The sequence below is a fragment of the Bubalus kerabau genome, chromosome 16 (assembly GCF_029407905.1).
Source record: "Bubalus kerabau isolate K-KA32 ecotype Philippines breed swamp buffalo chromosome 16, PCC_UOA_SB_1v2, whole genome shotgun sequence".
Lineage (NCBI taxonomy): Eukaryota > Metazoa > Chordata > Mammalia > Artiodactyla > Bovidae > Bubalus > Bubalus kerabau.
In genome coordinates, this window is record NC_073639.1 from 40,504,325 (window position 1) to 40,517,038 (window position 12,714).

General features: G+C 36.6%; 1 protein-coding gene across 3 annotated transcripts in view; it reads left to right on the forward strand.

Annotated features, from left to right (window-relative positions):
• FSTL5 (follistatin like 5) overlaps nt 1–12,714 on the forward strand; it is an 881,431-nt gene that overhangs the window by 98,424 nt on the left and 770,293 nt on the right. The window lies entirely within an intron of this gene.

The following is a 12,714-nucleotide window of genomic DNA, read 5'->3' on the forward strand; positions in this document are numbered from 1 at the left end:
TCAAATACCAAAAAGCATAAATTAAAAATCTTGAGTAGAGTTTGGAATTGCAGATATACAATGTTATATAAAAGAAGAAGAGAAAGAAACAGAGGGGAAAAAAAGAAAAAAAAAAGTCACAGAAATTATATAAAAAAAACTATAGGTACAAAATTGATAACATATACCAAAAGGCTAAAATTAAAAATCTAGAGTAGAGTTTGGAATTTCAAAAATACAATGTTAAAGAAAAGAAGAAAAAGAAAAAACAAAACAAAACACAGTCAAAAAATTATAAAATATATATATGAAGTTTGCTGAAGAAGAAAAAAAAATAGGATCTTTTTTTTTTTTTTGCAAAGTAATAGTTATAAAAGTGAAAATTAAAGGACAATAGAGGACTTATAATTTTAAAAAATTAAAAAAAAAAGAAAGATTGATCGTAAAAATAGTAAAAATATATTAGGTCTTTCTCTGGTTTTGTTGTGAGTATTGTGGGTTCAGTTCATTTTTGGCTAGTTCCTTGGTCTGACTTATATTTCTCAACATCTATAGGTCCCTTCCTATGTAGTCTGTAGTAACCACAGGGTTTTAACCTATGGCCTGTAGCTTCCAAGGCGTTTCCCTCTGTTATAGCTTCTTCTGTTTGCTGGTCTCTTCAGTGTCTGGTTCCCGCCCTGACACAAAGGTGACGGTGGAGGACACTTTTTTTTTTTTTAGGCTCACTTGTTCAGTCGCGCTGTGGGGAGGGAGGGAGGGATGCTGCAAACAGATAACACTGGGGTGCGCTCGCAGTGCCTCAGCCACACTGGGTCTGCCCCCGCTCACGGCGCGTGTAGCCTCCCTGCCCACACTGCTCAGGCTCTAGGTTGTTCCACCGGGAACAATCAGAGGCCGGCCCTGGGCTGAGCTCCCAGGTCCAAGCCACTCAGGTTCAGGCACTCGGGTAGTCCTCAGAGGCGCAGACTCGGTTGGGCCTGCATTTTGTGCTCTTCCCAGGTCCGAGCAGCTCAGGTGATGAGGTGTTTGGTGAGCGCCAATGCTGCGACTTATCGCCGCCCCGCCACTCGGTTATCTGGGTGTAAAACCGGCACACCTTCTCAGGCAGATGTTGACCGTTCAGACCCCCAAGAAGTTTTAGTTAGCAAAGAAGCCTGCTTACAGTTTTATAGACAGTGTCTCTCTGGGGCTGTGATTGCCCCCTTCTGGTTCTGGCTGCCTGTCACCGGAGGGGGAAGGTCTGCAGCCGGCTATCTCTGTTCAGTCCTTTGTTCTGTGCGCAGGCCTGGCGGTGTCTTAGGTTAGGGCTGGCTTTTCGCGTGGTAGATATCCCACAGTCTGGTTTGCTAGCCCAAATTATTTTGCTCAGATAGCGCTCAGGACATTCGGGCCCGATTCTTACTCTAAGGGACACAGCCCGCCGTGCTTCCCTGCCCAGCCCCCGCTTGCTAATGCCATGTGCAGGCGTCTGCGCTGCTTCTCCACTGGGGGAGTTACCGTAGGGCTCGCAATCTGCGATTTTTAATTGTTTATTTTTTTCTCACTTTTATGCTGCCCTCTGTGCTTCCAAAGCTCGGCACAGATTCGGCAGTGAGAAGGTTTCCTGGTGTTTGGAAACTTCTCTCTTTTTAAGCCTCCCTTCCCAGGACGGAACTCCGTCCCTCCCTCTTTTGTCTATTTTTTTGTCTTTTATATTTTTTCCTACCTCCTTTCGAAGAGTTGGGTTGCTTTTCTGGGTGCCTGATGTCCTCTGCCGGCATTCAGAAGTTATTTTGTGGAATTTACTCAACGTTTAAATGCTCTTTTGATGAATTTGTGGGGGAGAAAGTGTTCTCCCCGTCCTACTCCTCTGCCATCTTGGCTCCTCCTCCACTATTTTCTTTTAGAATAAAATAAATTATATTCAAAAAATTAAATAGATGTATGTTTTAAATGTCTCCAAATTTGCTGTAGATATTATTCACAATGGGCTGTTGTCTACTATATATAATTAATGTTATCAACATTAATTGTTCTGTTTTCTATTTCAAATGTATATCCTAAAAAAAGTGACCTATGAACATATATTAATTTTAGATTTCCTCCATATCTTATTCAAGTCTAATGGTATAAAACAATGATGCTCCTACAACGCTCCTCCGTCCATGGGATTATCCAGGCAAGAGTACTGGATTGGGTTGCCATTTCCTTCTCCAGAATAAATATAATTATGTGTTATCAAAATTAATTTTGTTTTATTTTATATTTCAAATGTATAGCCTCAAAAAAGTGACCTACAAACATATATTTATTTTAGATTTCCTCCATATCTTATTCAAGTCTAATGGTTTAAAACAATGATGCTCTAATAATGGTCTATAGACATCATTTTATCTTAAGATTATAGGTTAGGTAATAGAATATTTTATTTCCTCTAGAATTTTCTTAATATCCTCAGATCTTTATTCATTGTAAACTGAAGGAATAATCTTGTACATTAATACAGAAAGGAAAGTCCATATATTTCTGTAGCAAGTATAGGCTTTTTAGTGAGTAATTTCCCTTTTGATTATTTTAACTGACTGCTGTGCTTATGAGTCTTTGTGTTATTTCCCATCTAAAATATCTCATTACCTAATTCCTAATTTCCACATGCTACTTTTCCTGCCCTGGATACTTGTAATTCATCTAGTTAAATGCTTATCTTTGAAGATTTAGTTTGCTAATATCTTTTATAAGTCAATCAACCAAAGATGTCCTGTGTGACACTTTGGGCAAATTCTTATGGATTATATTAGACATCTATATGTAGTGATTGTTTATTCATTCTTATATACTTAATCTGAACTATACAAATAATTAAATAGAAAGCTTTTCTGATGTTTATAATTAGACAATGCAAGAATGTAATTCATTATATATTTATCACAGTAATAATTGATTTCATTTTAAATATAAATACAAATAAATTTCCATCATGTTAATAAAATATAGGCTGTGATCCTAGTGTGATTAGATTGACTAGTTTTCTGTGAGTATGGTTTCAGTGTGTCTGCCCTCTGACGCCCTCTTGCAACATCTACTGTCTTACTTGGGTTTCTCTTACCTTGGACGTGGGGTATATCTTCATGGCTGCTCCAGGAAAGCGCAGCCTCTGCTCCTTACCTTGGACAAGGGGTATCTCCTCACCGCTGCCCCTTCTGACCTTGAATGTGGAATAGCTCCTCTAGGCCCTCCTGCGCCCGAGCAGCCACCTCTCCTTGGAGGTGGGGTTGCTCCTCCCAGCCGCCGCCCCTGGCGCTAGTAAAGCTAGTAAAGTAATGCTCAAAATTCTCCAAGCCAGGCTTCAGCAATACATGAACTGTGAACTTCCAGATGTTCAAGCTGGTTTTAGAAAAGGCAGAGGAGCCAGAGACCAAATTGCTAACATCTGCTGGATCATTGAAAAAGCAAGAGAGCTCCAGAAAAACATCTATTTTCTGCTTTATTGACTATGCCAAAGCCTTTGACTGTGTGGATCACAATAAACTGTGGAAAATTATGAAAGAGATAGGAATATCAGACCACCTGACCTGTCTCTTGAGAAATTTGTATGCAGGTCAGGAAGCAACAGTTAGAACTGGACATGGAACAACAGACTGGTTCCAAATAGGAAAAGCAGTATGTCAAGGCTGTATATTGTCATCCTACTTATTTAACTTATATGCAAAGTACATCATGAAAATGCTGGGCTGGAAGAAGCACAAGCTGGAATCAAGATTGCCGGAAGAAATATCAATAATCTCAGATATGCAGATGACACCTCCCTTATGGCAGAAAGTGAAGAAGAACTAAAAAGCCTCTTGATGAAGGTGAAAGAAGAGAGTGAAAAAGTTGACTTAAAACTCAACATTCAGAAAATGAAGATCATGACATCTGGTCCCATGACTTTATGGGAAATAGATGGGGAAACAGTGGAAACAGTGTCAGACTTGATTTTTTGGGGCTCCAAAATCACTGCAGATGGTGACTGCAGCCATGAAATTAAAAGACACTTACTCCTTGGAAGGAAAGTTATGACCAACCTAGACAGCATATTGAAAAGCAGAGACATTACTTTGCCAATAAAGGTCTGTCTAGTCAAGTCTATGGTTTTTCCAGTGGTCATGTATGGATGCGAGAGTTGGACTGTGAAGAAGGCTGAGCGCCTAAGAATTGATGCATTTGAACTGCGGTGTTGGAGAAGACTCTTGAGAGTCCCTTGGACTGCAAGGACATCCAACCAGTCCATTCTGAAGGAGATCAGCCCTGGGATTTCTTTGGAAGGACTGATGCTAAAGCTGAAACTCCAGTACTTTGGCCACCTCATGCAAAGAGTTGACTCATTGGAAAAGACTCTGAGGCTGGGAGGGATTGGCGGCAGGAGGAGAAGGGGACGACAGAGGATGAGATGGCTGGATGGCATCACTGACTCGATGGACATGAGTCTGAGTGAACTCCAGGAGTTGGTAATGGACAGGGAGGCCTGGTGTGCTGCAATTCATGGGTTCGCAAAGAGTCCGACACGACTGAGCAACTGAACTGAAGTGAATAAAATCTCTAAACTTACGGACTTCAGAATACGAAGTAACATTGAAACTGTCCATTAATCCATTTTTCATTAACCTCTCTGTATCTTTTCTTCATTAAAGTCCTATAAAATATTGAATATAGTATGAATCTATAATAAGATGCAATGGCAATTTTGACTTTGGAATTAATGTCACACCAACATATTAAGCCAAAAGAGAAGCACCAGTAGATTGACATTCTGTAGCTTTTGCAGATTGTATTTTGAGTGTTTAAATAGAACTAGATCACTCTCTCCTTCTACAAGAGATAAATATATATATATATAATAGAAAATATTTTCATCAAATTTTATGTATGTTAATAAATGCTAGACTATTAATATATCTGATATTTCTTTTAAAAATTAAGAAAATTACTTTCACTTGCTAAAGAGCTGAAACTTATTAGTTGCCCAACTCTATTTCATGTTTACCATCCCAACTCTACACTACCACAGTCTGTAGTTTTGCAGTCCTACCATGCAATCTCATAGATCCTTAACTTTATTTGTGCTGTATCTACTGCAGAGAATCCTTCCCTTCAATTCACTCTAGAGCTCAGCTACTTTTTACTAAAACCTCATCTTCTCTGTATATTCCTCAGTTCTCCACATTCACAAAGCTTCCATTCACCTGCCTAAGAGAGAATGCATTACTCCATTAACCATGCGTTGTAGATTTTATATATAATTCCATTATTGAACGTCACATTTTATTTCACATGCTTTTTGGATTTTTCCTGTCACTCCACTGGGATGTTAAAATCTAGAATTCAGACACTGTATTAGAAATGGTGCCATTTGCAGATAGTATTCTAGACACTGTGTATATGCCAGTTAAATCATGAGTAACATAGATTCCAGTAAATGGAACATCATGTGCAAATAAATCCTTTTATTATCATAGAAGGTGATAACTTCTGTGAATAATGAACAAAAAGTTTAAAAATCAGATATTTAGTAATGGAGGTACATTTTTAGATAGAATGCTCAGGAATTGAAGCTTGTAGAAGAGGTGGTATTAAATAGAAACACGATGCAAATTCCAAGAGGAATGATCTCAAATAAAAGATAGGAAGATTGTGATTAAACTTAGTAAAACTGAAAATTCACCATTACAATTTATTAAAATTACATTGATAAACCTAAGATTTAGGAGGCCAGATATACTGCTTTATGATTGCTGGTATCTCTTATTTTCCAGACATTTTAAAATTAAATTGCCACCAAGAAAATATGTTTGAGGGAAAGTATGTACATATGTTTGTGCATGTGTATGTGTTGTGTATATGTGTGTATTGAAGGCCTTGGGGAGGGAGCTTGTGTGTTCATGGATATGCATGCATCAGAAGAGCATAGCATAGATTTGTTATAAAATTGCAGTGGACTGACTCCACTGAAATGGTTTCCTATTCCCAATCTCCTTGAATTTACAATCCATATTATTGAATAGCTCTAATGAATGTTTTTGAGAACATTTAATATTATATTTTTACCACTTAGCACATGGAAATGTTAAATAAATTTGTATTGAACATCAGTAGTCTACTTCAAATTATCAACTCACAAATTTTGTTTGTTGGTATTTGTCTGGGAGGCAATTATTTTTATATCAAAGAGAAGGCAAGAGTTCTGAGAAAGAATTTAAATTAGCCAGGCTTCAACAGTTAATAAATCTTTGTATATGTTTGCCATAAACATTTATATTGACATCCCTTGACTATTTTCACAATTAGGGTCTATTGGTATTTGGTCATGATTTTAAATTTGCGTACATTTATCTGAGCTTCTGGAGAAGGCAATGGCACCCCACTCCAGTACTCTTGCCTGGAAAATCCCATGGACGGAGGGGCCTGGTGGGCTGCAGTCCATGGGCTTGCTAGGAGTCGGACACAACTGAGCAACTTCACTTTCACTTTTCACTTTCATGCATTGGAGAAGGAAATGGCAAGCCACTCCAGTGTTCTTGCCTGGAGAATCCCAGGGACGGGGGAGCCTGGTTGGCTGCCGTCTATGGGGTTGCACAGAGTCGGACACAAATGAAGCGACTTAGCAGCAGCAGCATCTGAGCTTCTATGGCATTACTGTATATACACATAAAGCCCCCTTTTGTGAATGATGACATTAATTACTTCAAGAATAAGTGTGGATCATAGGAACTGGGAGCTAAATTACTTCACCTAGAATGCATCATTTTCTTTATTACTACCGACATTGTTTTATCTTTTGTTACTTTTTAATTTTGAGTTTAATTGATTCATTATGGACTTTATTCAATATATCAGTAAAACACTTCTATACATTTGAATTTTCTTAAATTTCATGTCAGAAGTTTTTTTTCTCAACACATGATCAACTTAAACACAATTTGAATGTGTCCTTCATTACAAGCTATAGGCAAAGAAAAATAAATAAATAAAAATGCATTTGCTTCCTCCTAACTTTATTTTATTACTACTGGGGGATGGGGTGTGCCCCCTGCAAGTGAGATCTTAGTTCTGCAACCACGGATGGAAGCTGCACCCTCTCCAGTGGAAGCATGGAGTCTTAACCACTGGACAAGCAGGCAAGTCCTTCTCAATTTCAAGAGGTGAAGTTTATTGCCTCTAAATCTATGCCATCCATTCAACTAAAGGGGACTTAAGAAGAAAACAATTTTCTAATATTATCATGTTAATGATCTAGGTAGCATGGATTTACCATAGCTTTATTTCTTTTAAAAAAATATTTATTTAATTAGATTGCACCAGTTCTTAGTTGCGGCATGAGGGCTCTAGTTCCCTGACAAGGGATTGAACCCCTGCATTAGGAGATCAGAGTTGTAGACACTGGACCACCAGGGAAGTCCCACCATAGACTTTCATTTAATAGTCAAATGCAAATTGAGTCACGTGGGGCTGAGAAAAAACAAAAGCAAATTAGAAAACTTTTCTTTATCATTCTTGAAGTGATTAAAAGAGGAGATGCTTGTCTTTTACACTCTTGCTGAGCCCTACTTCTATCACGTAGTTATACACTGGTTATCATCATGTATATCCAATGAAAGATTTAGTACAGGATCTCAAACTCAGAGAGATAATTGGTATACTTTCCTAAGGAACCAATTAAATTCTACCTGCACTCGTTTCATTCTTATATGCCTCTACGTGCAGAGAAGCCTGTGGGAGTCCTGATACTAATCAAAGGGTGCATAAGTAATTTTATTAAACTAGTATCATATATACACAAATTTAAAAAAGATTATCCCTGGGTATAACCTGTATAGTGTTCATGACTTTTCCTTAAAGTGTTTTAAGCTTTATAATATTGAAGGGGAAGACCATTTACTGATGGTACAACAATTATAACTCAATGCTCTTATGATGGACTTAATGCAGTCACCATTTAAATGGTTTCTTCTCTTCCCAGAGAGCATGTGTCTCACAACAAAAAGGGAGAAATTGGGTAAATTGTGTTTGAAGATGTTGTGGCCAGATATATAGTTTTAGTGTTTGATCATAAGACATTATTTAGGGTATAAGCATCATCAGATGTTAGTAAATGCCATACCAAAATTCAAATACTAGAAAGGAAACATTCGTAATTATATCTTCTAGAGTTATAACATTCTCCTTATTATTGTGTGTTGATGTTATTCAGCTATATTTCAGTTTGACTAGATATTTTAGGCGGAGAAGGCAATGACACCCCACTCCTGTACTCTTGACTGGAAAATCCCATGGATGGAGGAGGCTGGTAGGCTGCAGTCCATGGGCTCTCTAAAAATCAGACATGACTGAGTGACTTCATTTTCACTTTTCACTTTCATGCATTGGAGAAGGAAATGGCAACCCACTCCAGTGTTCTTGTCTGGAGAATCCCAGGGACAGGGGATCCTAGTGGGCTGCCATCTATGGGGTCACACAGATTCAGACACGACTGAAGTGACTTAGCAGCTTAGCAGCAAATATTTTAGGACCACCATACCTCATTTGAAAAATTACAGCTTGAAAAATTTACCCTGGCTTAGATATGTTCTACTCATTATGTTGTATTTTGTTTAATATTGAAGAAATTGTATCTTTCAATCATGTATCACTTCTGAATCCATACTTTCACCCAGATTGTCTTTTCTAATCTTTAGCACACTGTCTGCAAGGATCTATTTGCCCATTTCTACCACTGAGCAGAATTTCATGGAGTCTATTATAAATGAAAGATAGCACTTTGGGATTCTTCCAAGAAATGATGTAGAACAAAATAATACATGAATCATTTGCTATTATTTAGCTTTGATATGTGGCCAAATATATATTTCTTATTTTAAGATAAGATCATATTGGCAGAAAATCTTTTGGAAGAGTATTACAATTCAGTTATACCAAGAGAATGGCATTTCTGCTATTATGCACGTGACCTAAATTTTCATAATGTAAGAATGTTTCTCAAATGTATCATGAAGAAAGAGTAACAAATCTTTCTGACCTCTCATTGCATAATTAAACAATTACAGTTTTGTTCTTAACATTTCCATATTTAAAAATTAACATTTAAAATCTGAAGTAATAGTTTGTGAAATAAAATTGTGAAAAATACATATTTCCAGTGAACAATGCAATATTTTCATCATAAAAATAAATTGGAACAGTTATTACCTTGAAAATACTAAAATATATATATATATATATATATATATCTGCACACACACACACACACATATATATATTTACACTGATAGAGTCTAATACAAGTTTAAGAATAAATAAGATAGGTTATTCTTTTAATCCTTCTACATTACAAGTCTGTTCCTATTATTTCCAGTTCATAAAATTAATTAGTAATTAATCTTCTATAAATTTAGGATTCTTAAAAATTTCCCATTTGTAGACTACTTAAGAATATTTCACTGGTAATTTATCAGTATAATTATGTAGAATTGTACAAAACAGAATTGGTATTCATAAAAATAATAAATAAAATGCAATGTCAGTGAGTATTAAGCTTATTTGATTGCAGTTAAAACATCTTAAATAAGTATCACTGTATATTTATGATGCCAAAAATCAATTAGGACTTAAGAAACCAAAGCTGTTTTACTCAATACACACAGAAGTCGCTCAATTGTGTCTGACTCTTTGCGACCCCATGGATTGTAGCCCACCAGGCTTCTTGGTCCATGGGATTTTCCAGGCATGAATACTGGAGTGGGTTGCCGTTTCCTTCTCTAGGGGATCTTACTGACCCAGGGATCGAACCCAGGTCTCCTGCATTGTAGGTAGATGCTTTACCATCTGAGCTACCAGGGAAGCCCATCAAAAACACAGAAGAGTAGCAGTAAGTTTCAAAAGGATGTCAGTTGAGATCTTTTATAGATGAAATCTACTTCCTAGAAGTCAATTTGCCAATTATATGCACAGCTGGAGACAAGAGGCTGCAAAAAAAGGTCCAACTGGAAAATATCTTGGGTACCCAATTAGATCCAGTTATTCTGCATCTGTGGATTTAAAATGATCATCATCCACAGTGGAATAGATGTGTCCCTCATTACTTAGAAAATCCACAGCTAGCTTGATTGAGGCTACGGACATGTGTTGGAGTTGGTTCTTGAGATCCTGAAAGTTCAATCCTTCAGGTCTTGGGCAAGCCTTGATCAAATTCAGCACCTGGTTCTGGACCACAGTGAGGCCATTTGCTTGTATGAAGTTATTCCCACCGAAGTTCCCAGCTTCATCCATTCCTGGATTGCTGATAGGTGCTCTCCCTGCTGAAGGCTGGCTGTTTGACTTGATCAGCATTATGTGTACATTGACTACTTCCAGAATGTTTTACTCAATAGTGCATTTAAAATCTAGTCTCTCCTCAAATTTCTGACAAACCATCCTCCTTCACCACTCAGTGGACTTTCCTTCAGCTACATAAAGAAAATAAATCATCATAAATGGAGCATGTTTGATTTATCATAACAAACCTACAAACTTCTTGCATCTATAACTATGTCTTCCTATGCCCACTGGTTATATTAGAGGAACTGGTTGTCTTTCTAACTAAAATTTTCCCCCACTTATGTTTTCTATCACATCTACATTTTTAGTAGCCTTGTAAAGTTAGTTTAATCATCTCTCCCTTTTGTCTTAATCCTCTCTGTTTCTACTCTGTATCTCCCATCATTTAGACATTCTTAATTCTCACTAATATAAATAATATATTATAAATGTACAAAAATAAAACAAAAGACAAAAAAGCAAAAACAAACACAATGCCTCTATGGACTTCCCTTCATTCTTCAGCTACAGACCATCCTGGACTTTTCTTTCCCAATTACATTTCTCCCATTCCAATTTTACCTGTTCATATACTTGTCAAACATCATCTCCTTCCTTGAATAACTTAAAATGTACTTCCAAGCCAAGAATGTGTTTCTTTTGAAGTCAATGTTTTCACCTATGTTTGTTCATCTGGTGGATATTGTCAAAATAACTGCCTGATTTGACCTTATTTATTTCTTCAATTGTTTACAATATTCAGTTCTATAGTATTCAATGCTTATATATTATCTGAATGATGACTTATACATAGGCTGGTGATTTATAAATTTATACATCTTGTTGAAATATCTCCCATGAATTCCAGACACTTTGACCATCATCCTACTTTGCATCATCAGAGTGATATTCAAAGTAAAATCAGAGTTGAATATCAAACCCATAAAATTTCAGGGTTTTTGCTGCTAAGAAACAGCATTATTTTAAATGTCTAAACAACTAGAAGGATGAAGAGATGAAAAAGATGAGAAAGATGATCAAAGACATAAGGGAAGATCAAAAGTTTAATTTTAGACATGATAAGTGGGCTGTTATTAGCTATTCATGTAGAGATGTCAAAAATAAAGCTGAATATTTGAATCTGAAGTTCAATGCTGAGGATTAGCTGGAGATACAAATTTGAGAGTCTTCAGGAAAAATATGGCACTTAAGACCAGAAGACTAGGTAAGGTGAGCAAAGGAATAAGGTATACAGAAGAAAGATAAGGATTCAATAGCTAGGAAACTCGTAGCTAGAGACTGAGGAGACATGAAAGAATCGGTAAAGGAGATAGAAAAGTTGCAGCCAGACAAGAGAAAAATGCAAAGTGGGACAGCACCAGAAGGCAAGCCAAAAAAGCATAAAAGTGCTCCTTGGCCATCTTCCTTATGTTAGAGATAACGCCATTCTTCTAGTGGCTCAGACCCTTGAGATCATCCTTGTCAGTTCTGTGCCTCACATCAACACTTATTCTATCCAGAAACCTTTTTAGTTATAACTAGTTTTGCAACTCCACTAGTACCGCACCATTCTAAGACATCACCTCCCATCCGGATTCCTGCAATACCTTCTCTATTGGGCCCTCTAATTTTGTCCCTTCCTTGTTCAAACTATTCTCTATAGGCAAAATGAGTCTGTTTAAATGTAATTCACATGGAAGAAACTCTCACTGTGTATTTCAGCTGTCTCAGTGCAAAAACAAAAGCACTAACCAATGCCCTCAGTGCTAGTCTGTCTACAACTCTTATTTTCTTGACTGAACTTTGTATTAAATTCCTCTTACTCAGCCTGCCCAGTTACACATGTTTCCTTGGCAATTTTGACAGTGTCAAGACCTGCTGTATCACAGGGAGTTTGCAATTGTTTTTCTCTCTTAAAACATGTTTTTCCCAGATATATGCTTGGATCAACTTCTCATTTCCCTCAGAATTTTATTCAAAATTATTTATCATTGTAGACCTGTGTGAAATTGTAGTCACTCCAAACTACACCTTGTATGGTATATCTTCTGCTAAATAGAACTTATTGCCATTTATGCAATAATCATGGTTCATGATATTTTTGTTTTGTTCATCATTTATCACTTAGAGCAGTGTCTGGCACATAAAAGTGATCAACACACATTTGCTGAAAGAATGAATGACTAAATGAGTGAAAAAGTGTCAAAATAGAAGGAGAGAAATAGAGATAATTTTTTCATTAGTAACCATTTAAAATTTAAATCAACTTGTCCTATAATTATGAAACAATAATGTACTTTTAAAGCATGTAATTATTATTCATAAATATATATAATTTTTATTAGGAATTTTAGTTTAAATGAGCAACATATACTCTAAATTAAAAGTACATCATAATTAAAAAATAATTAATTAACAGAATACAGT